This window comes from Rana temporaria, chromosome 1 (assembly GCF_905171775.1).
Source record: "Rana temporaria chromosome 1, aRanTem1.1, whole genome shotgun sequence".
In the NCBI taxonomy this organism is placed as follows: Eukaryota; Metazoa; Chordata; class Amphibia; order Anura; family Ranidae; genus Rana; species Rana temporaria.
Window position 1 is genome coordinate 627,695,467 of NC_053489.1, and position 26,565 is coordinate 627,722,031.

The window sequence follows — 26,565 nt, forward strand, 5'->3', positions numbered from 1 at the left end:
TGCAAAGCTCGTTGACACAGATCCTAATTTCTTCAGCTTTATGGTATACAGAGAATTCCAGACTCAACTCTATGTCCCAGACTTGTCTTATAGCCTCTTCTGTGTCTCGACGCACTGCGGTTAAGTATATTTACTTGTGGATGACCACATGAAAGGTCCACTTGAAATCAGACTGTGGTGTTTATGTAACAAGCTTCCCAAACATGCAGAGCGATGAAGTTTTGTGTGGTTCCTAACCACCAGTATCATCTTAACATGGAACATTTCAAGATGATTAAAAAAAATTCAATATTAGTATTTAAGGTTCCTCTAAACCAAAAATACAAATTGGTCCATGTCAAAGAGCTACTACATACCAGTGGTCAATGGTTAGTCTAACCCGAAGGCCATATTTTGACTTTTGGTTGATGCCGGAAAGCAAAAATCAAAAAGCAATTTTCTAAAGATTTCTCTTGAATATGGCTTACAAAATGTTGGTATTAAGGTCTGTATGCATGTCATCGCCTTTACTTGAAAGTCCAACACATTCTTTTGCATTTTTCCTTTATTTTTTATCATAGAGAACTCAAGGTCGACAGAAATAGAGCCAGGAACTATGGCAGGAAGATCTTAAATCACTGGAGTCCTCAAGGCATACGAGAAGGTAGGGAATGACTCTTTATATGAGTCCTTGCCTTTGCCCAAAATATTACTTTGATAATATACTAACAATTACTCATAAAAAATATTTAATTTGAAATAAAATTCCCCAAAAAAGCATCAGAAAGGTCAGTAATAAATACTGTATGTGGTTTGTATTTCTGTATTTCTTTTTTTAATAAGTAGTAAAAAAAAAAAAAGTGTGCTCCAAAAAGTTTAAGATGATAGCATGAAAGTATGCATTATTCAGAAAAATTTGTCAATTGGTACAAACTTTAATTTATTGGTTATCATATGTACAAATACAACTAGCATTTTGGATTAAAATGTAAAATGAACAAGGTTTTTGCACCAAACACATGACAAGCAGTAAGCTAGCTTTGATGCCCTTCTGCCTTATAACATACCATTTCACTCTGTTTCAGTCACAAGTACAAAAGATTGGGTTTAAAAATAAGCCAAAAGTCTGCACAACTGCACCAACCCAGTCTACATGTTCATGCCACATGAAGACACCTCCAGTGCTAGTAGATATAGGTATTGGAAAAAACCTTATGGACAACCAACCTGTCTGCCTACATACGACTCATACTTAAGAACGGAGGCAGCGTGATGACCCCAGTTACAAACCTCCGACTTACATACGACTCATACTTGAGAACAGAGGAAGTGTAATGTCCCACTGGTCCCGGAAACCGCTGGGTGACCATCTTGATGCTCACCGCATGCTGCCACCTACCATCCAGCAGACTTTTCAGCAATCACACATCACTGCATGACCATAACCTTCCCTATGCTATCCAAAACTTGAAAATAGTTTTTTGGCTGGAGTTAGACTTAAAAAAATGTACCTGTTCCAACTTACATACAAATTCAACTTACCATATATACTCGAGTATAAGCCGAGTTTTTCAGCTCATTTTTGAGTCACCTTTTTGTGCCTGATCTACCAGACTTTGGGGACCCGGTACTGGCCGGCCGTAGGTCCCCTGCACTCTAAACTTGGCACACATGTAGCCCCTCTACAAGTGTGCAAAGTTTGTTGTCCGGGGGACCTAGGGCTGGGGAGCACCGATTTTTCAAAGCTGGGCACCCCTTCCATAGACTCCCATGTTAAATGTAATTTCACCGGTGATTTTGGGGACCTGGTACTAGCCGGTCGTAGGTCTCCTGGACCCGGAACTTGGCACAAATATAGCCCCATTTCTCCTCTACAGGTGTGCAAAGTTTGTTGTCTGGGGAACCTACAGCTGGGGAGTACCGATTTTTCAAAGCCGGCACCCCTTCCATAGACTCCCATGTTAAACATCAGTCTAGTCATAGACACAGTGAGGCATGGGCACAGTGAGGCATGGGCACAGTGAGGCATGGACACAGTGAGGCATGGGCACAATGAGGCATGGACACAGTGAGGCATGCAGATGGACACCCTAGGCTTATACTCAAGTCAATACGTTCCCCAGTTTTTTGTGATAAAATTAGGTGCCGTGCCTCGGCTTATATTCGGGTCGGCTTATACTCAAGTATATACGGTAATTGCATTCCATGTTTTTGTCATAATTGCCTACATAATTATATTTGGCCTCTGTCTTTTTTTGGTCAATGCAGTCCTCACCCTCACTGACCTCCCCGTCACTACCATGTCCTCTAATGAATATGTATGTTTGCAGAAGGGACCACTGAGTGCTGAGTGGGGTCAAAATTCGGAATGTGCCATGTCCCAGTGGATCTCAGAGGAAGATAGCTCTTGAATAGAGCAGTGTTATGGTGTGTAGACAACAGGAAATGTAAGTATTTAGTCACTTCTTTTCCAAGTACACCAATTCCTTTTTTTTAAGACAGGACTGCTTTAAAATGTGTACATATTCATAGCAAGCAATAATAGAGCTTTAATATAAGTCCTTACTGGCCTCTGTAGCGGCAGGCCCTCTGGAGTAATTAACGTATATAGACAGCTGTTTTGGTGGAAAAACAACATTTTGCAGTTAGCTTCACTTCCATCCCTGGTGACACTGTTGACTGAGACAATTAAAGAGGTGAATCTCTCTAACTGGGACACACACAGCAGTAAAAAAAAAATGACAAGGGTTCTAACCATTTACCACTCTATCCAAATCTTGAAAACCCTTTTTCCCTTAGTTATTCTTTAATACCCAAATATCACAAGAGAGACTTTGAAGTTGGGTTTAATTCAATTGCTAAGGCGACATTCGCACAGGCAACTACCAGCTGCAGGCTTTAGGAGATTCCTTCTGCTGTCAATCGCACCAGGGCTAGTCACCTTGTTTAACCCCTTGCCACCACTTGTACACATGGGTCCTGTACTAATGATCAGGAAACAGAAAGCCTGGTTCCCAATCACCTGATCAATGTGATAGTCCTCGATTGGCTCTCAGACTTGCCCTGACATTCCCCCGTTGCATTGCCATTCACTGGGAAGCTCAGTGTGCTGCTGCTTCTCCTTGCCCCAGCTCTTATGCAGCTGAGAACAGAGGAAACAGTATACAAAAATGTTTTGCATTTCATTTCTATTTTAAACTTAATGGGATTTTACAAGGTGATTGTTTACAATCACTTTAACTACTTAAGCCCCGGACCAATATGCTGCTAAATGCCCAAAGGCGTTTTTACAATTCGGCACTGCGTCGCTTTAACAGACAATTGCGCGCTCGTGCGATGTGGCTCCCAAACAAAATTGGCGTCCTTTTTTCCCCAAAAATAGAGCTTTCTTTTGGTGGTATTTGATCACCTCTGCGGTTTTTATTTTTTGCGCTATAAACAAAAATAGAGCGACAATTTTGAAAAAAATTCAATATTTTTTACTTTTTCCTTTAATAAATATCCCCCAAAAACATATATATACGTATTCTTCTACCTATTTTTGGTAAAAAAAATCGCAATAAGCGTTTATCGGTTTGGTTTGCGCAAAATTTATAGCGTTTACAAAATAGGGGATAGTTTTATTGCATTTTTATAAAAAAAAATGTTTTACTACTATTGGCGGCGATCAGCGATTTTTTTCGTGACTGCGACATTATGGCGGACACTTCGGACAATTTTGACACATTTTTGGGACCATTGTCATTTTCACAGCAAAAAATGCATTTAAATTGCATTGTTTATTGTGAAAATGACAGTTGCAGTTTGGGAGTTAACCACAGGGGGCGCTGTAGGAGTTAGGGTTCACCTAGTGTGTGTTTACAACTGTAGGGGGGTGTGGCTGTAGGACTGACGTCATCGATCGAGTCTCCCTATAAAAGGGATGACTCGATCGATGCAGGCGCCACAGCCGCCACAGCCGCCAGATCGCTCCCCGCGGAAATCCAACCGCCGCATGTAGCGGGGAGGGGTCCCGATCGGACCCCCACCCGCTAGAAAGCAAGGATGTACCTGTACACCCATTTGCCTGTACGTGCCATTCTGTGGACGTACATATACATGCGGCGGTCGGGAAGTGGTTAAGCTTGATACATTTTGACCAGAAAATAAAGGTAAAGACAATTGTTTTTTTTTTTATTTGGACAGAGTCATTTTTGCTATATTTATAATGAGCTTGTATGTTGTCTGCTATGGGTTTCTGTATTTTTCATACTTGTTTTTTTTTTGTTTTTTTTTATAATCCTGTATTTGCCATGACCCATTGGTAGTTAAAGTTGCAAACTAAAATTTGAAAAAAATGACCTATAAATCGGCTGTAGTAGTTCTCATTCATGCTAAAGGTATGCAAAATATTTGTAGAAAAAAAGTCGATTTACCATTACGTAAAGTGAGCCTAGAAATGTCGGAATCTCTATAAAGACTTGTCAGCCGCTGCTAGATCTTTACAGACACCTAAGGCCTCGTACACACGACAGAGAAACTCGACGTGCTTGGCACGTCGAGTTCCTCGTCTCGTTTTGGGATGAAGCCGCCGAAGAGCTCGGCGGGCCGCCTTCTCCTATAGAACAACGCGGCCAACGAGAAAATAGAGAACATGTTCTCTATTTTCTCGTCGAGCTCCTCGGCGGCTCCATCGAGCCAAAACTGTACAGACGACAGAGATTCTCGGCAGAATCCGGGTTTTGACCGAGTTTCTCGGCGAATTCTGCCGAGAATCTCTGTCGTGTGTACGAGGCCTCAGAAAACACTTGACCAGCTAATGGTTGTAAATAAATATATAGCTATAGCATGGGCTATATGCCTACCCCTCCCTGGAGGAACATTGACATAGCTAAGAAAAGATGTCTGTGCTATTCATTCATCACCTCGATGTATGGCACCTTCACATGCTTTATAACCGCATGGCCATAAAATTCTATACTATGGGCCTCAGTGCAAACATCAATAAACCCATCAGCTACCGGTTATACCGGGGCAACTGCAGATGTGAAGCTACAGTTCATTGACTATGTGTTTCGACTCGTATACTGTAGGAAAGGTTAGGAAGATTAATGTTTATTTTCCATTTTTAAGTCTGGACAGCTTGGCACGCTTACAGGAAAAGTATACATTGTGGTTTGTTGTCACGCAAAAAAAGGCATTCCCCAATGTAAGCACATGAAAAAGGGATAGGCGCCAGTATCAGAGGTTAGTTTAGTTCTGTAGCCAGTTGATTTGGAATTGCTTGATTAGTTATAGTGACCATTAGGGATGAACTTCGTATTCGAGTCGAACTCATGTTCGACTCAAACATCGTATGTTTGATCGTTCGTCGAAATACGAACAAAACGGGTCATTCGCGCCAAATTCAAGTTACGTTTCACAGACCATAATTCACTGCGGCATCGCTGGCTGATGATTGGCCAAGCATGCACTATGATCCGCATGCTTGGCTAATCACAGCTTGCAAAAAACGGAGAGCCATAATTGGCCAAAGCCAGGGTGGCTTTGGCCAATTATGGCTCAGGGGGTTTAGTACACTCCCCACACTATAAAAGGCCGCCTGCAGGTCGGCCCTGTGTAGTGTGTTGCGGTGGTTAAGAGAGGACAGAAAGAGTGACCTTTTTTGCAGGTAGATAGAGCAGGCAGGCAGGCTAGTCAGTTAATGTTACAGTGTGTAGAGGATATATATACATCCCAGGTGTTGTACATATATTTATACACTGTATAGTTTAGCTAGATCAGTTATTCCTAATTGTCAGGCAGTTGATTGTGCTAGCTGCTGTGTTCTCACGTGTTGTATTGCCCGTGTGCTCTTTAGTTTGCACCTAAACCTACTTAGTGTATACTGCAAGTATGCTCTGTAGTTTGCACCTAAACCTACTTGGTGTTTACTGCACTTGTGCTCTATAGTTTGCACCTGAACCTACTTGGTGTTTACTGCACTTGTGCTCTATAGTTTGCACCTAAACCTACTTAGTGTATACTGCAAGTGTGCTCTGTAGTTTGCACCTAAACCTACTTGGTGTTTACTGCACTTGTGCTCTGTAGTTTGCACCTAAACCTACTTGGTGTGTACTGGCCGTGTGCTCTGTAGTTTGCACCTAAAGATTCAGGAGCAGTGATTTTAATAAAGCTTAAATATGCCAGCAAAAAAAGTTTTAAAAACAGTCATTTTTTCAGGAGTCCTGAAAAAAACGACCGTTTAAAAAAAAAAAAATTCCAAAGATACATGTTCCCTGGGGCAAGACCCGGGTTCTCAAAGACGTTTTCACAGGCATACTATAGACACCCAGCAGGTACAATATTTAAAGGAATTTTTTTTTTTTTTTTTTTTTTTAAGCATCATTAAAATCACTGCTCCTGAAAAAACGACAGTTTTTAAAACTTTTTTTCCATTGATACATGTTCCCTGGGGCATGTTTGGTCCGTTCGAAGGTTCTGGTGCGAACCGAACGGGGGGGTGTTCGGCTCTTCCCTAGTGACCATAAACTCATGACTGCCCTCACTGGCACCTAGTATTCACTGACCTTTTAGTTAAATTGATACTAAACACACACTGTTCAATTTCCATTGTCCCTTTCTGTATGTGGATGATGGCACTGAAAAAAAAAAACAACCAAACAAAATATATATTTTCCGAATCGATATACAGCTGTCACATGACCCAGATCTTTACCAGAGTGAGTATGATTAGCATGAAATACAGCAACCCTAAACATTTCCACTCACCTGGTCGCATTAGGTTAGTGGAAATAAGCTGAGGGTGAGTGTGGAGCAGGGAGGACTGGGCCGGGGGGCAGAGAGGCAGTAAAAAAAAGGCTGCACCGCTTCTGCCAAAAGTGATCGGCCAGGAAACTGTCGGGAGGAGAGCTGGTTGAATCACACAGAGAGAAAATACCGGTGGGAATGCTGGGAAATTGAATCGGTGTGCTGTCAATTCTAGGATGCGGTTCAGGAGATGGGACTTTGTTTGACAGTGGCCGGCGTTTCAGATCCAAGCTGTGTCAAAATATCTGGAGAACCTCTCTCTGTGTGATCTGGCCAGCTTTCCTCCTGATTCCTCGCTGTGATCACCATGCAATGATAGACTGTATTGATGGGCACTGATGGACGCTGATAGGCTGCACTGATGGGCACTGATAGGCTGCATTGATAGCCACTGATGAGGTGGCACTGATGGCCACTGATGAAATGGCACTGATGGCCATTAACCTGCCTGGCGGTATTCCCGAGTCTGACTCGGGGTTAGATTTTCCTGCTGCGAGCGGTAACCCCGAGTCAGACTCGGGCTTGCCTCGCTAGATCCACAGGCATGGTTTACTTACCTTGTCCCTGGATCCAGCGATGCCACCGCGCTGTGTGAGCGAGCAGGACCTCGCTCGATTCACACAGTGCCTCTGTGTGATGCCGATCTCCGTTCCCTGCGACGTTACGACGCACGGGGACGGAGAACGGCGCCAAATTCAAAAAAGTAAACAAACACTTTACATACAGTATACTGTAATCTTATAGATTACAGTACTGTGTGTAAAAAATACACAACCCCCTTTGTCCCTAGTGGTCTGTCCTGTGTCATGCATGTCATTTTATATAATAAAAACGTTTCTTTCTCCCTGCAAACTGTAGATTATATATCAGACAGGAGGCTCATATCTTATGCATTAATCCTTCTTTATTAATGCCCATAGCAGAAAAAGTTCAATATTCAATTTTAATGTAAGTGAAAAAAACAGAAAAAAACTGTACGGACTACAACTCCCAGCAGTCCTAGGGCCAGTAGCCACTCCCATTCTGTAGCCCCTATATAAGTACTGTCCCATCTTGCATCTTCCTCTTTCTTTCTGCTCATAGCAGCACGGATATTCAGATGAGTATAATTTTGTGAAATATATATATGATATAGCCTAAGATTATCAACGGCTTTCATATTTAGTCCTTTTTCTTCATTTTTAACCTTGATGCCATTGCGCTTAATGTGATGGCTTAGATGTTAGGATTGTCAAAGGTTTTTTATATTTAATCCCTTTTCTGTCATGTTTTAGCTGGTGCCATTGCGCCTAGTGCGATGGTTTATTAATTTTCCGATTGCCTCCGGGCCCTGTCTGTTTCCCCGCTGTCACCGTTTTATCCTCTCGCCTCAATCATCAGCTGCCTCGATTCTTCAGCTGGAGACCGGACCCGAGGGCCTCAGCAGTGGACGCTTTCCGTCACTCCTGGACGGGGGAGACACATTACGCGTTTCCCCCATTTGCGATGATCCCCAGAGCGTTGCTACAAATAGCGAACCAGAAGGCGACGGTTGTGCTGATCACTCCTTGGTGGCCGACACAGCCATGGTTTCCCCTCCTGCTAGAGATGGTCATAGACCATCCCAGACTTCTGCCTCACTTTCCGCACATCCTCTCCCATCCGACCAAGGGCATTCACCCTCTGGTAGCGGACGGCACGCTGACTCTCCTGGCATGGTTGGTCTCGGGGTGCCAGACCCAGACAGCGACCTTTCTAAGTCAGCTAGAGACCTCCTCGCCCTGGCCTGGGCCCCCGGGACTCGATCGGCATATCGATCAGCCTGGGGACTCTGGGTGCGTTGGTGTGGTCAACGACAGGTTGATCCCGTACAAGCCCCTGTAACTGTCTTAGTCAATTACCTGGCGGATTCCTTTGAATCTGGTAAAGCATACAGCTCCATAAATGTATACAGATCAGCCATTTCGGCTTACCACTACCCGGTAGTCTCTACCGGTTGGCAAACACCCCTTGATATGTAGACTGATGCGGGGCATCAAATTCAAGCGACCTCCACGCCCTAAATATCAATCCACCTGGGATGTCTCCAAGGTTCTCGACTTGTTCTTTAGATGGGATGACAACGAGGCGTTGCCTCTCAGGCTTCTGTCTTATAAACTAACAGTCCTTCTGTGTCTGGTTTCGATCAAACGAGTCTCCGACGTTAGAGCGTTGGACATTTCCAGGCGTCAGTTTTCGCCGCAAGGGGTTAAATTCTCAGTGGTCCGTAGGACCAAGACAAACCTTCAGTCGGTATTTTACCCTTACTTTCCGGCGCATCCGCGACTCTGTGTGGTTAAATGCCTACAGGCCTACGAAGCATATACTGCTGACATACGCTCTCCTGTTTTCTCCCAGCTTCTACTGTCATATGTCAAACCTCATCATCCGGTCACCTCCGCCACTCTAGCGCGTTGGGTTAGATCAGTCATGGAGATGGCGGGCATAGACATAGCCCTGTTTGGAGCACATTCTTCCAGGGGAGCTATGGCTACCAAGGTGGTTTCGACGGGGGGTTCTCTGGCAGACCTCCTTTTGGCGGCCGACTGGTCTTCTGAGACCACCTTTCATCAATTCTATTTTAGACCGGAGGACCATATCTCCATGTCCGTCTTATGATTGGTTTTGCTACATATATACATAGGGTTTGTATATATATATATATATATATTGTCTTTATTCATAGTAATGTACACAACGTTAAGCTTTGAACTTGCATAAGATATGAGCCTCCTGTCTGATATATAATTCGAGATTTTCCTAGCTTGTGACGGAAAATATTAATTATATGAAGACAGGAGGCGAGTATCTTCCCTCCCTACCCAACCCTGTCACGGTTCTTCATTCTCTTCCAGGTTATTGACCACTATCACAGTCCATGTGTGCTGACGACCTGTCGGTCGTGAAGAGTTTTCCTGGGATCGGATGACCTGTTAGCCAAGAACGTTTCGCTGGTTAGTCCCCGTTGGGACGTGTTACAGTTTACCCCAGTTGTCTCCTGAGACTGAGATGTCGGACCGGCTGGCCGAAGAATCCGGTGATTAGACGACCGTTCAAGGGATGTTCCTGGTTCCTGTAGGTTTAGGATTCGCATAAAGAAGAGGAAGATGCAAGATGGGACAGTACTTATATAGGGGCTACAGAATGGGAGTGGCTACTGGCCCTAAGACTGCTGGGAGTTGTAGTCCGTACAGTTTTTTTTCTGTTTTTTTCACTTACATTAAAATTGAATATTGAACTTTTTCTGCTATGGGCATTAATAAAGAAGGATTAATGCATAAGATACTCGCCTCCTGTCTTCATATAATTAATATTTTCCGTCACAAGCTAGGAAAATCTCGAATTGTCCATAGCAACCAAAAGTGTCTCTTTATGTCAAAAATAGTTTTAGATCAGCTAAAAAACAGCGATAATAAATTATAATCACTTGCAGAATTGTGCGATAGCGATTTGTGGGGAAATTCGTCATAAAAAAAAAAAAATGACAGCAACAATTCTGCAACTGAGCAAATTTCAGTGATTTTGATTTGATTACATTATTGAATAATTTGTATTATAATTATATTAATATTTGTTATAATTATTTATAATTATTTATTATATTATAATTTATAATTTTGTTTTTAAAAAAATTTCATACCCGGGATGCCTATTAGAATCTTGTTTGGTCAGATTTAAGTGAGTTATTTCTAAAAATTACAGACCTACAATATAAAACGCCAAATTTCCTTGCAAAAAATGGTACCGCTTTCAGCATGTTTTTTCTGAAAGAATCATACCGCCAGGGAGGTTAATGATGTGGCAAAGATGGGCACTGAGGAGGCTGCACTCCTGCACCCCTACTGATAGGCACTGCTGGTTACTGGTGAGGCTGCACTAAAGGCCACTGATGAGGTGGCACTGATGAGGTAGCAATGATGCCCACTGATGAGGTGGCAATGAGATGAAGCTGCACCGATAAGGCAATGATAGGCTGCACTGATAGGCACTGATGGGCACTCATGAGGCTGTACTGATGGGTACTAATAAGCTTTATGTTAATCTTGCTAAAGTTGTAGCTTTTCTGCATAAAACATTTAACAGTTTCATTTTATGAGATCATTTATGAGGGCGTGTTTAGGGGCAGGGCAGGGTGGGGCAACTGGTGGCGAGTAACTTTTAAGGCCTGGCTAGTAGCTCAGGGCTTGACATTTTGAGCCCACAGCATTTATTAATAGTTTTTACTGATGTGGGCTTAATGTGTTAGCTATTTATTACCAAAAAGAAGACTATGTTGCCCTGTATAGTTATAGCAGCATAGTGTGCTAAACCTACCAGCCAGCCTGGGCTCTCTTTCAGTTCAAAGAATATAGGCCAAAACCACTATAAAAAAAAACCTTTTAAAATCTTCTGCAGCCTGTGGTTGCTCCGTCCTGGGTTATTGTAAGGATGGAACAGCGGTTGGGACCAGTGTGCAAACGGAAGAGGGTACTACCATGTTTTTTCAGGCCACACATACACACTGTGTACTCTCTCCTGTTGCAGCCACTGAGCTCATCATGGGCAGACATGCTGGCACTCCCTATAGTGGAACTAGGGGGTGCTTGTCCCAATGGCTGCTCTATCCCTACAATAACTCAGGACGAAGCAATCACAGGCTGCAGAAGATTTTAGGAAAGCCTCTTTTTAAAGCATTTGTTACCCCAACATTTCATATTCCTGATATGTGCCTGCTGTACCATGTACTTGTATGAAACAGTCTCCTGTTTTCTTTGTATTGCTTTGTTTGGTGTTCCTGCCCATCTGCTTTCCTATTAAAAACTGACCACACTAATAATGAGAGCATAACATGGTCAGTTCTCTAACTATGCTGAGAATGTTCCCCCAATGATCAGACTTGTCCTGACACCCCCCACCTGCACAGCCTTTCATTGTGAAGCTCAGTGTGCTGTCGTTTCTCCTCCCCCAGCTCTTATGCAGCTGAGAACAGATGTGATCACTTATAAGATGGGGAAAAGGGTATTTATAATGCTTTTTTATACCCATACACAGATGTTTTGCCTTTTATTTCTATTTTAGCTTGTAAATCTCCTATGGGTAGATTCAGGTAGGGGCGTGCTAATTTGCGGCGGCGTAGCCTAGCGTGTTTACACTACGCCGCCTTAAGTAAAAGAGGCAAGTACATGATTCACAACGTACTTGCCTCCTTACTTAGGGCGGTTTAGTGTAAACGCGGCGGGCGTAAGGGCGCCTAATTCAAATGTGTTGGAGGGGGGCGTGTTTAATGGCAATGAGGCTTGACCTCACGTTTTTGACGTTTTTTGGCTACTGCACATGCGCCGGGCGCCTACATTCCCAGTGCGCATTGCGGCTAAGTACGCCGTACGGGCCTATTGATTTCGACGTGGACGTAAACGACGTAACTCCCGATTCGCGGACGACTTACGCAAACGACGTAAAAAATTCGAACCTCGCGGTGGAAACGGCGGCCATACTTTAACATTGTTATTCCACCTCATAGGTGGAATAACTTTAGGCCGCCGGGCGTACGTTCGTGAATCGGCGTACAAACTCATTTACATATTCTACGCCGACCGCAATGGAAGCGCCATCTAGCGGCCATCCGAAAAATTGCAACCTAAGATAGGACGGCGCAAGCCGTCCTATCTTAGTTATATTTAAGCGTATCTCTGTTTGAGCATACGCTTAAACATAGGTCGGCGTAGATTCTGAGTTAGGTCGACTTATCTACTGATAAGTCGGCCTAACTCTACCTGAATCTACCTACTTGTATTTGTTTGACATATGTCGCCCTTCCAGAGCTCCTTGCTGCAATAGAGCAGTTATAGGTGAGGGCAGTGGCCACTTGTTTGTATTTTGATGATTTTTGTCAGGGAACGCACTGACATCTTTGCTGCCATAGTACTATGTGCTGAGTGTTCAGTGTGCCCCTGTACCTTTGACCACTTCTCGCCCGCCCACCGTCATATGACTTAGTTGGGTTTGAGCGGTGATATCCGAATGATGCCTGCAGTTATAGACATCATTCAGATTCCTTCTTTTTCAGCCAGCGATTCTCTGCACCATAAGAACAATCATGGCGGCTGTTCAGCAGCTTAATAATTCCCCCCCCCCCCTCCCGCTGCCCTCTGGTGCTTCTCCCAGCTCGCCCCTGCCATCAGCGAACCAGAGAAGGAGCCGACCGCGGCCGGCGATGGATGTTGACCATAGAGATTTCTGGCGGGCCAGATGGTCGCCGGAGTCTCTATGATCATTCGGAGGTTGGGGAGCGATTTTTTGACGTCACACCCGTCATCTACATTTAAAAAAATGCCGCCGCCTCAGCTGGGAAGCCAGGATCTGTTCTTTTTTTTATTTTTTTTAGATTTCATGCTTCCCAGGCTTCTGGGGACTTATTGACACCATATCTCACTCTAAAGAGGGCCTGTCACACACTATTCCTATTACAAGGGATGTTTACATTCCTCGTAATAGGTATAAAAGTTATAAAAAAAAATAGAAAAATAAAAGTAACATTAACAATAAAAAAATAATAAAATTGAAAGCGCCCCTGTCCCAGAAGCGAACGCATATGTAAGTCGCGCACACATATCTAAACTATGTTCAAACCACACACGTGAGGTATGAGGTGAAAGAGAGCAATAATTCTAGCACTAGACCCCCTCTGTAACTCAAAACATGTAACCTGTAAAAAATGTGAAAATGTCACCTATGGGGATTTTTAAGTACCGAAGTTTGGCGCCATTTTACGAGCATTTTCAATTTACTTGGTGTAACATCATCTTTCACATTATGCAACAAAATTGGGCTAACTTTTTTTAAATATGTTTGAAAAATTGCTTAGCAAAAACCGTGCGCGATAAAAAGTTGCAATGACTGCCATTTTATTCTCTAGGGTCTCTGCTAAAAAAAAAAACATATGTAATGTTGGGGGGTTCTCTGTAATTTTCTAGCAAAACACTTATGAGAAATGTCAGAATTGGCCTGATAGGCAAGTGGTTGAGGAGGGGTGGGCTCCTTCCAGTCCACCTGTCCTCACTTATCCATTAAAATGCATGTGCTCCCAATGTGGAGACCCAGAAGTCTGGTTAGGGACTAAACAGGGTGCCTCAGCAGAGCCTGTAGCTTACGCATGCATTTGCAAATGTGTGCAGATTAAACCCCTGTTCTTAACGCATATTGTTAGACAGGTCCATTCCATTGGTCGCTGTCTGGTTGGTAAGTTTGAGTTTGGAAATATCCTTGTAATTGTTTGATCATTTAAGCCACGTAACCCCACGATTGGATTTTCCGACAGGAATTGTGTGTTGTCAGCCTTTTGGCGAAAAATCAGTTTGTACGCTCCATCGGACAATTGTTGTCGGATTTTCCACAGACAAATTGTGGATGGCAGGCTTTACCGCCAGGCACCCGTGATCGCTTGTTACAGAGTGAGAATCGGGAGCTGTGTGTGTAAATGCATTTTTATAGCACTGATCACTATAAAAATGCCAATGGTCCCAAAAATGGTTAAAAGTGTCTGAAGTGTCTGCCATAAGGTCGCGGTACCGATAAAAATCGCTGATCGCCGCCATTACTAGTAAAAAAAAAATATTAATAAAAATGCCATAAAACTATGCCCTATTTTGTAGACGCTATAACTTTTGCGCAAACTAATCAATAAACGCTTATTGCGTTTTTTTAAGAAAAATATGTAGAAGAATACGTATCGGCCTAAACTGAGGAAAAAATTATTTTTTTTATATATATTTTTGGGGATATTTATTACAGCAAAAAGTAAAAGATATTCATTTTTTTTTTCAAAATTGTCACTCTATTTTTGTTTATAGCGCAAAAACTAAAAACCGCAGAGGTGATCAAATACCACCAAAAGAAAGCTCTATTTATGGGAAAAAAAGGACGCCAATTTTGTTTGGGAGCCACGTCGCACGACCGCGCAATTGTCAATTAAAGCGACACAGTGCCGAATCGCAAAAAGTGGCCAGGTCATTGACCAGCAATATGGTCCGGGGCTGAAGTGGTTAAAGAGAGTTCAGGCTAGAAGGTAGGTTTAGCATACTATGCTGCTATACCTACAATGGGGATCGAAAGTTTGGGCACCCCAGGTAAAAATTTGTATTAATGTGTATAACAAAGCCAAGGAAAGATGGAAAAAATATACAAAAGGCATCAAATTACAGATTAGACATTCTTATAATATGTCAAAAAAAGTTAGATTTTATTTCCATCATTTACACTTTCAAAATTACAGAAAAGAAAAAAATGGCGTTTGCAAAAGTTTGGGCACCCTGCAGAATTTATAGCATGCACTGCCCCCTTTGCAAAGCTGAGACCTGCCAGTGTCATGGATTGTTCTCAATCATCGTCTGGGAAGACCAGGTGATGTCAATCTCAAAGGTTTTAAATGCCCAGACTCATCTGACCTTGCCCCAACAATCAGCACCATGGGTTCTTCTAAGCAGTTGTCTAGAAAATTGAAAATGAAAATAGTTGACGCTCACAAAGCTGGAGAAGGCTATAAGAAGATAGCAAAGCGTTTTCAGATGTCAATATCCTCTGTTCGAAATGTAATTAAGAAATGGCAGTCATCAGGAACAGTGGAAGTTAAAGCAAGATCTGGGAGACCAAGAAAAATATCAGACAGAACAGCTCGCAGGATTGTAAGAAAAGCAATTCAAAACCCACGTTTGACTGCACGATCCCTCCAGAAAGATCTGGCAGACGCTGGAGTTGTGGTACACTATTCCACTATAAAGAGATGTGTGTGTGAAAATATTGCGCAAACTTATAAAAAATGAAAAAAGTGGGCGGCCAACACACAAAAAATATTTGTAAAGGTATTGTGTAAAAAGAAGTGTAGCGCCAATATATTTCAACTCTACTTTGGTAAGAACCGGAAGGAGAGAGATAATATAAGATTGGAAATAATCCAAATGTGTACTTAACACCGTGAGGTGTAGTGACAATTATTTGTAATTGAGAATTTTATAAATCCTTCAAAAATAAATAAATAAACTTGTGAAGTGGAAATAAACACCTATAATGCAAAAATAGTCTGTAAGACAAATATTCCTGTGTGAATGTTAATGTGAATGTGAACTTCAGAGGATCAACATGCACCTGTTGCCAGTTAAGTCCTGTTAGGAACTCAGGAGAGAGATGATGGTACTCTCAAATAAACACACACTACAGCAATTACCCTGCAAAGGCAGGTGAGCTATAGGTTCAAAACAAGTTTTTTTGGGGAAACATCTTAAATCATATGGGATGATATTAACTTCACATAAATTATATATAGTCCAATCCCCTGTTGGGAATAATACATATATATAGTCCTTTTTGATTGTATAAATATCCTCAGTAGCACGCTTCAATCAGACTTTTACGAGAGAAGAAATAACTGGGTACTCTTACCAGAACACGTTGACCCACTCCTCATCTTACGATGGGTGGGTCTCCAAAGCTTGTACGGGCCGATTGCCCTCTCTGGTTACCCTTGCGATGTAATTTCTCTCAAGGCCTCTCCAGCTTTATGTAGTCTCCAGATAGTGATTGGTGCAAGATTATACTCACAGACAAAAGGACGCAGATGTTCTCCCCAAAAAATTTTTTTTTTTTTTTTTTTTTTTTTTTTTTTTTAGGTGATGGAATCAGTGGTTGATCACAACAGAGTATGTGGAAAAAACAAAAAAAGAGAGCTCCACATAGTGTAAAAAAGTTACAGTTTTAATGAAAAAACTTCAAACTTGTGTCACTGAAAAGAGTGAACACACTGGATAAAATAACACTTTGAACAAAAGTTTTTTCCCAAACAAAGTTCAGCAATAAAAATCAAAATCAAAAGTCCAACAAAAAGTTGTAAAATCCAAAAAAACCATGCAGCAAACCAAAAAGCTTTCCAATCCAATAAACGGACAGAAAATATCCACAGATAATGCAGGTAATGGCGGTATGACCTCATACCGCCATTACCTGCATTATCTGTGGATATTTTCTGTCCGTTTATTGGATTGGAAAGCTTTTTGGTTTGCTGCATGGTTTTTTTGGATTTTACAACTTTTTGTTGGACTTTTGATTTTGATTTTTATTGCTGAACTTTGTTTGGGAAAAAACTTTTGTTCAAAGTGTTATTTTATCCAGTGTGTTCACTCTTTTCAGTGACACAAGTTTGAAGTTTTTTCATTAAAACTGTAACTTTTTTACACTATGTGGAGCTCTCTTTTTTTGTTTTTTCCACATACTCTGTTGTGATCAACCACTGATTCCATCACCTAAAAAAAAAAAAAAAAAAAATTTTTTGGGGAGAACATCTGCGTCCTTTTGTCTGTGAGTATAATCTTGCACCAATCACTATCTGGAGACTACATAAAGCTGGAGAGGCCTTGAGAGAAATTACATCGCAAGGGTAACCAGAGAGGGCAATCGGCCCGTACAAGCTTTGGAGACCCACCCATCGTAAGATGAGGAGTGGGTCAACGTGTTCTGGTAAGAGTACCCAGTTATTTCTTCTCTCGTAAAAGTCTGATTGAAGCGTGCTACTGAGGATATTTATACAATCAAAAAGGACTATATATATGTATTATTCCCAACAGGGGATTGGACTATATATAATTTATGTGAAGTTAATATCATCCCATATGATTTAAGATGTTTCCCCAAAAAAACTTGTTTTGAACCTATAGCTCACCTGCCTTTGCAGGGTAATTGCTGTAGTGTGTGTTTATTTGAGAGTACCATCATCTCTCTCCTGAGTTCCTAACAGGACTTAACTGGCAACAGGTGCATGTTGATCCTCTGAAGTTCACATTCACATTAACATTCACACAGGAATATTTGTCTTACAGACTATTTTTGCATTATAGGTGTTTATTTCCACTTCACAAGTTTATTTATTTATTTTTGAAGGATTTATAAAATTCTCAATTACAAATAATTGTCACTACACCTCACGGTGTTAAGTACACATTTGGATTATTTCCAATCTTATATTATCTCTCTCCTTCCGGTTCTTACCAAAGTAGAGTTGAAATATATTGGCGCTACACTTCTTTTTACACTATAAAGAGATACTTGTACAAATATGGTCTTCATGGAAGAGTCACCAGAAGAAAACCTCTTCTACGTCCTCACCACAAAAATCAGCGTTTGAACTTTGCAAATGAACATATAGACAAGCCTGATGCATTTTGGAAACAAGTTCTGTGGACCGATGAGGTTAAAATAGAACTTTTTGGCCGGAATGAGCAAAGGTAAGTTTGGAGAAGAAAGGGCACAGAATTTAATGAAAAGAACCTCTGTCCAGCTGTTAAGCATGGGGGTGGATCAATCATGCTTTGGGGTTGTATTGCAGCCAGTGGCACAGGGAACATTTCACGAGTAGAAGAAAAAATGGATTCAATAAAACTTCAGCAAATTTTGGATGGTAACTTGATGCCATCTGTGAAAAAGCTGAAGTTAAAGAGAGGATGGCTTCTACAAATGGATAATGATCCTAAACACACCTCAAAATCCACGGGGGATTACATCAAGAGGCGTAAACTGAAGGTTTTGCCATGGCCTTCACAATCTCCTGACCTCAACATAATTGAAAATCTATGGATAGACCTTAAAAGAGCAGTGCGTGACAGACAGCCCAGAATCTCAAAGAACTGGAAGACTTTTGTAAGGAAGAATGGGCAAAGATACCTCAAACAAGAATTGAAAGACTCTTGGCTGGCTACAAAAAGCGTTTACAAGCTGTGATACTTGCCAAAGGGGGCAGTACAAGATATTAACTCTGCCGGGTGCCCAAACTTTTGCAGACGCCATTTTTTGGTTTTCTGTAATTTTGAAAGTGTAAATGATGAAAATAAAATCTAACTTTTTTTGACATATTATAAGAATGTCTAATCTGTAATTTGATGCCTTTTGGAGATTTTTCCATCTTGCCTTGGCTTTGTTATGCACATTAATACAAATTTTTACCTGGGGTGCCCAAACTTTCAATCCCCACTGTATACAGGGCAGCATAGTCTGCCTTTTGGAAAAGAAGAGCTTACACTTTAAGTAAAAGGTCAGTGAATACTAGTCAGTGAGGGCAGCCATGAGTTCATGGTCACCATAACTGATCAAGCAATTCAAAATCAACTGGCTACAAAACTAAACTAAACAGAGCCATCACAGGCTGTAGAGGATTTTAAAGCGGAGCTCCACCCTATAGTGGAACTTCCACTCATCGTAACCCTCCCCCCTTCCGGTGTCACATTTGACATCTTTCAGGGGGGGGGTGCAGATACCAGGAATTTGCACCCACTTCCGACCACACAGTCTGTGGGTAGACTGCGGGCAGAACGTCAGATGAATCCCCCCGCCGCCCATCCCCGCCCCCCCCGTTGTGTTCTGGGAAACACACGGCTCCCAGAACACAATGGGGACCAGTGAGCACGGCGCAGCGCAACTCGCGCATGTGCCGTAGGGAACCGTGCAGTGAAGCCGCAATGCTTCACTTCCTGGTTCCCTCAGCGAGGATGGCGGTGAGGGCAGCAGAGTGACGAGCGTTTGCTCATCTTCTGCTGCCAACATCGCTGGACTCCAGGACAGGTAAGTGTCCCAATATTAAAAGTCAGCAGCTGCAGTATTTGTAGCTGCTGGCTTTTAATATTTTTTTTACAGAGAAGCTCCGCTTTAAGAAGCTTCTATTTTGGCCACTTTGAACTGAGGGAGTCCTGGATGGAAGGTAGATTTAGCACACTATACTCCTATATGCAGGGCTGCTAATATAAATCGCAGGAGCCCCAAACAGACTACCGGACAGGGCCCCCAAGAAAATATTGAGGATTGGTCCCCCTGCATCCAATTTGCATGGCAGGAGATTGTCACCGGCTCTCAATGGAGCTGTGGAGCGAATTGCACAGAGGTCCTGTAAGTCTTTGGCTCTGTTTCAGGCCTGAATTCAGGCAAAAATGTAATCCCGATTCGTCCCTGAAACGGAGAACAGGGATGCACTGGACCCCTGTTGTCAGCCGCATCCACCTGCAGTGTGAACCCAGCCTAAAGCTAATTTTTGATAACAATACAATAAAATTAGGGCTGTGGAAATTAACTTTTAATTAATCGATTAATCTTTAATTTTTTGATCGATCAAAATTATTTTGATTTGTACTCACCTCTCCGCTGGCTTCAGGGAGTTCCGTCGGAGATCCGGTGACGTCACGGACACCGGCGGGGCTTGCCGTGTCCATCTGAAGGGCTCCTTTGCTGTGCCTTCATATCTGCATGCCGGCAGGACCTTACTATCTGCCACACGCAAGGGATGTTACACTTCCCTCTATCACCCTGGGATTCTACAGCCATCCACTGGGAGTTGTGATAGTTCCCTTCGAGTGCTGCCTTTGTGTGTTTTTTGTATCCTGCTTTCCATTTTTCCAGTGGTTGGTAGAAAAAGCTAAAAGTAGTTGGATCTGTATGTGCGTTATAATTAATCGAAATTAGTCGATTAATCTATTTAAAAAAAAAAACGATTAATCGAACAGAAAAATTTTGATCAGTAACAGCCCTAAATAAAATTATTAGCAGACACGAATACAACATAGAATTCTTGCTAAATCTAAAAGATAAAACTGAGTTAATAAAAAAAAATGAACATGAGATGAAAAAAACTATACAGGCTGGGCAGTTGGAGCGGCAGGATCAAAGAGACAGAGGGAGAGAAACAAAGTTTACTTGGCAGCAAAAAGAAACGCTAATATAGAAAGTTTTTTGTACAAAGTTTAGACGCGTTTAGGAGAGTTTTATGGTTTTTTTTTTCTGTGAGTAGGCTCCAATCAAAAACGCAAACCAGAGGAGTTTTTTTCCTGCCTCTAAACATGGAGCTCAAAATATGGTTGTAATCGTCCTATGTAGAAGCAGCGATTTTTAAATCAGTGTGCATGGATCCTTCAAGAGCACAGCTAATATTAGAGCCAGTGCTGCACAGGGAGTGGGATTATTGAGGGATGGCTGTTTCTTTCTCAGCAGATACAAGCTGGCAGCAGGGAGAGGTGGAGAAACCAGCTTTTAGATGCTGGAAGAAGAGAGACACAATTGTCGTCCATCACTAATCCCCCTCCTTGTGTGGGCCCCTTTGTGTGCTCGGTCCCCCTACAAGAGAACTGGTGGCCCCCCCCCCCTATTAGCGGCCCTGCCTATACGCATATGTAACCAGGGCCAATGTGGTGCCCATATTTAAAAAGGGAACAAAGTCTTTGCCAAGTAACTATAGACTTGTTAGTCTAACTTCTATAGTTGGGAAGATACTGGAACGTTAATAAAAGACCACATGGATGAGTTCTTGCTGGAAAAAAACTATTTAAGCAGCAGACAGCATGGATTCATGAAAGACAGAAGTTGTCAGACAAACCTGATTTCCTTTTATGAAGAGGTAAGTAAAACCTTGGACAGAGGGGTGGCGGTGGATGTGATATATTTGGATTTTGCAAAAGCGTTCGATACAGTTCCGCACACACGGCTCATGTGTAAGGTAAAGTCTACAGGATTGGATATATCAGTTTGTAAATGGATAGAAAAATTCAGAGAGTCGTGGTTAATGATTCTTACTCTGAATGGTCGAAGGTTATCAGTGGTGTACCCCAAGGTTCAGTGCTGGGACCCTTACTTTTCAATATATTTATAAATGATATGGGTCTGAGATCAAAAGTAACATTTCTGTCTTTGCAGATGACACCAAGCTATGCAGTGGAATAACGTCCTTGCAGGATGTCTCCAATTTACAAGCCGACCTCAATGCTCTGTCTAATTGGGCGACTGAGTGGCAGATGAGGTTTAATGTTGATAAATGTAAAGTTATGCACTTAGGGGCTAAGAATATGCATGCATCATACATACTAGGGAGAGTACAACTGGGGGGATCCGTAGTGGAGAAGGATCTGGGGGTTTTAGTTGATCATAAGCTCAATAATAACATGCAATGCCAAGCTGCGGTTTCCAAAGTGAGCAAAGTCCTTTCTTGTATTAAGAGAGGTATGGACTCCAGAGACAGTGACCCTGTACAAATCATTAGTAAGACCTCATCTGAAATATGCAGTTCCGTTTTGGGCACCAGTTCTCAAAAAGGATATCAGGGAACTGGAGAAAGTGCAGAGAAGGGCAACCAAACTGATAAGAGGCATGGAGGAGCTCAGCTATGAGGAAAGATTAGAGGAACTGAATTTATTCACTCTTGAGAAGAGGAGAATAAGGGGGGATATGATCAACATGTACAAATATATAAGAGGTCCATACAGTGGACTTGGTGTTGAGTTATTCACTTTACGGTCAACACTGAGGACAAGGGGGCACTCTTTACGTCTAGAGGAAAAGAGATTTCACCTCCAAATACGGAAAGGTTTTTTCACAGTAAGAGCTGTGAAAATGTGGAACGGACTCCCTCCAGAGGTGGTTCTGGCCAGCTCAGTAGATTGCTTTAAGAAAGGCCTGGATACTTTCCTATATGTACATAAAATAACTGAGTACTAAGATTTGTAGGTAAAGTTGATCCAGGGAAAATCCGATTGCCTCTCGGGGGATCAGGAAGGAATTTTTTCCCCTGCTGTAGCAAATTGGATCATGCTCTGCTGGGGTTTTTTGCCTTCCTCTGGATCAACTGTGGGTATGGAGTTGGGTGTATAGGATTGTACTGTGTTTATTTTGTTTGTTTATTTTTTGTGGTTGAACTGGATGGACTTGTGTCTTTTTTCAACCTGACTAACTATGTAACCGCATAGTGTGCTTTTCGGTTTTTGAAGGTAAACTTACTCTTTAACCACCTCAATACTGGGCATTTTCACCCCCTTCCTGCCCAGGCAAAATTTTCAGCTTTCAGCGCTGTCACACTTTGAATGACAATTGCGCGGTCATGCAACACTGTGCCCTAATGAAATTTGAATATTTTTTCCCCACAAATAGAGCTTTCTTTTGGTGGTATCACCTCTGCGGTTTTTATTTTTTTTGCTTTATAAGCAAAAGAAGACGGACAATTTTGAAAAAAAAGCAATATTTTTTACTTAATAAATATCTCCCAAAAATATATTTAAAAAAATATTTTTCCTCAGTTTTGAACGATATATATTCTTCAACATATTTTTGGTAAAAAATAAGCGTATATTGATTGGTTTGCGCAAAAGTTATAACAGCTACAAAATAGGGGATAGATTTATAGCATTTATTTTTTGACTAGTGATTTTTATCGTGACTGCGATATTGTGGTGGACACATCGGACACTTTTGACACTATTTTGGGACCATTCACATTTATACAGCGAACAGTGCTATAAATATGCATTGATTACTGTATAAATGTGACTGGCAGGGAAGGGGTTAACACTAGGGGGTGATCAAGGGGTTAAATGTGTACCCTAGTGAGTGATTCTAACTGTAGGGGGAGGGGACTGACTGGGGGAGGTGACCGATCGGTGTCCCTATGTACAAGGTACACAACATTGGTCTCCTCTCCCTGACAGGACGTGGTCCTGCTCAGTTACTGGGCAATCGCGGGTGCCCGGCGGACATCGCGGGCGCCGGGCACGCGCATTGGGTCTCCATTGATGCGGCGCATACCGCGCGCACCCTGCCGGCACGTGCGCCCCCTAGTGGCTCGGGAAGGTGAGGACGTCATTATGACGTCCTCCCAGAATGAGAGGCTTATCGTCCCGCCGTCATTTGACAGTGGGCGGTAAGCTAGAGGTTAAAGTTGACATAAGCTGATCCCGAAAGTTAAAACAGTAAAAAAAGTGCTGGTGTGCAGGCACCTTATGGGCCTTAAAATACCTCTGTAAAGCACATTACTCCTGAATAAAGACTGTAAACAAGGTCTTGACTTCAACTCAAGTCCAGATTACAGATCGGACTTAAGCTCCATGCCAAAGCCCCAGCTTTCCACACAGACTAAGTAGGCAGTACTGGACTTTCTTATTACCATGCCCCATACACACAACCGGTTTTCCCGTCGTAAAAACTGCGATGAGAGCTTTTCGTCAGGAATGCCAATCATGTGTATGCTCCATCTGACTTTTTCCCACAGAAAAACTGCCGGGGAAAAAAAGAGAGCAGGAAAAAATCCTAGCGGGAAAACCGTGGGAAAAATACTTTTTCGACGCGAAAAAAAACATGCATGCTCAGAATCAAGTCGACGCATGCTCAGAAGCATTGAACTTAATTTTCTTGGCTCGTCGTAGTGTTGTACGTCACGCATTCTTGGAAGTCAAAAGTTCACCGCACTTTTGTGTGACCGTGTGTATGCAAGGCAGGCTTGAGAGAAATTCCGTCGGGAAAAACCATTGTTTTTTTCCGACAGGAAAACCGCTCGTGTGTACGAGGCATGCCCCTTTTCTGGGTATTTACAGCTCTTCAGGACCCTGGCAAGATCTGCCTCATGGCTGAGAGTGAGCTTTCAATGGGTTTCCATAGCTGGGCCCTGTCATACTAGGAAAACCAAGACGTTCAGGGATTGTGAACAATATTTTGGTGGAGGTATCAACAACCTCAACAAAGCCACATTGAATTTGCCATGACTACAATATGCATTCAGCCCTCTCTGGGTCGTATGATATTTGTTTTGGCTGGGCGGTCGGGAGGCAGTAAAAAGAGTTGCACTGCTACTGCTGCAGGAGCTTGCTATGGGGGCACCCAGACCTGAGTCAATGCTCTGTATGTCTATTCAGACATGGAGCTTCGGCTCACTCCCCTCCCCCTCTCTCTCCTCATTAGCTCACTAACTTTGATTGACAGCAGGGGGAGCCAATGGCACCCAATGCTGTGTTTCAGCTAATCAGGAAGGAGAGTCCCGAACTTCGTAGCTTTCCTGCAACATCGCTGGGTCGACAGGCAGCTCATGTAAGCATTGGTGGGCTGCTGCACACAGGTTTTTTTATCTTCATGCATAGAATGCACAAAGATAAAAAAAAAACCTTCTGCCTTTACAACCACTTTAACCCTTTGGCGCCAGCCGCATGCAAATATGCGGCCTGTCGCCGCCTGGCCCTTGGTGCCAAGAGGCTGCATATTTGTGTGGATTGCTGTCAATACAGCAGTGCTGAGAGTGCGAATGCTGCGTACTGCACTGCAGGTTACCAGCACCTAACCGAAAGCTCCTGTTCGCTGCTTGCGATCAGGAGTTTTCAGATCACGTGACTGCCGATCACAGCAGTCACGTGACTGCCGATCACAGCAGTCACGTGATCTTAAGGTCCGCCTCCCAACTCTTTAAGAGGTTTATGACACTGGGAGGCGGAGCTTAAGATCACGTGACTGCTGTGATCGGCGGTCACGTGATCTGAAAACTCCTGATCGCAAGCAGCGAACAGGAGCATGCGCAAATAGGTTAATGGACCCTGCAGGTGTATGCCATAATGTCCTAGTGTGCACCGTATGCTAGCATATTATGGTGGACTTGCCTGTCAAACGCGGCCCTCCAGCGCAGCACTGTCGCTGCTTCTGGTACTCCCATCTTCACCAGGGGCCGGATTCAGATACCTCCGCGTATCTGTCCGGTCGGCGTAACGTATCTCCGATACGTTACGCCGCTCTAACTTTGGGTGCGAGTTCTTTATTCAGAAAGAACTTGCGCCCTTAGTTACGGCGGCGTAACGTATGTGTTGCGGCGTAAGGCCACGTAATTCAAATGGGGATGTAGGGGGCGTGTTTTATTTAAATTATGCTTGACCCCGCGTATTTGAAGTTTTTTTTAAAAAAAGCGCCGGGCGGTCATTCGTTTCTGAATCGGCGTAACTCCTCATTTGCATATTCCTTGCGTAATAATACGGAAGCGCCACCTAGCGGCCGGCCTGGAATTGCAGCCTAAGATCCGACGGTGTAAGTCACTTACACCTGTCGGATCTTAGGGATATCTATGCGTAACCTGATTCTATGAATCAGGCACATAGATACGACCGTCGGAACTCAGAGATACGACGGCGTATCCAGGTTAGCGCTCTCCTGCTGTTTGAATGGTTGGGCCGCGATGATGTGATGATTAGAGCGCAGCACTCTCTGCTTTCATGGCACACCCAGTGTCTTGCCTACCCTCCAGTTCCAAATCTTTGGGTCACTAACATAGAACAAGCATCTAGACATACTGGGGTTGATTTACTAAAATTGGAGAGTGCAAAATCTAGTGCAGCTCTGCAACACCAATCAGCTTCCAGAATATTCTTTCATCAAAGCTTAATTGAACAAGTTGAGGTTAGAAGCTGATTGGCTACCATGCGTAGCTGTACCAGATTTTGCACCCTACAATTTTGGTAATTCCGCCCCACAAAAACCTGTTTGTCATAACAAAAGCCAGGCAACTGGCATTTTCTATAACAGGTCATCAATGACAATCTCCATATTTATACTTTAGAAAAATGAAGAAAAAAATCTGTTGCTTAGTGTTTGACTTGTACCTCCTGCCCAGCAGCCATCCAATGTCTATGACCCGCGTATAATAATAATGGCCATCTAGAGGCAGTCTGCGAAGACTAATAGCTCTCCACCATGTAAACAAGCAGCCGGCATGTATTCTGTAAACTGTTATAGTATTCTAGCAGCATGTGTCTTCTAAGCTTCACGTCATAAAAAGAATGTCGCTTTGTTTTGCAGGTCATGTATTATGATCACTCTTAATGCCGTCTGAGCATGAATAACATTATTTGCTTACATAGTCAACAACAGCAATTAGAATCCAGTTTACCGTTCCCGGAGTGCTGCCATTAATATTCTACAATGAGGCTCTGTCTGCACTAACCAGACACAATTTCTGGAAGACAGCCAGGAACAAGTTTCCCG

General features: G+C 42.8%; 1 protein-coding gene across 1 annotated transcript in view; it reads right to left on the minus strand.

Moving 5' to 3' along the window:
- The window catches only part of HTRA3 (HtrA serine peptidase 3), a 65,267-nt gene that overhangs the window by 33,817 nt on the left and 4,885 nt on the right, over positions 1-26,565 (minus strand). The window lies entirely within an intron of this gene.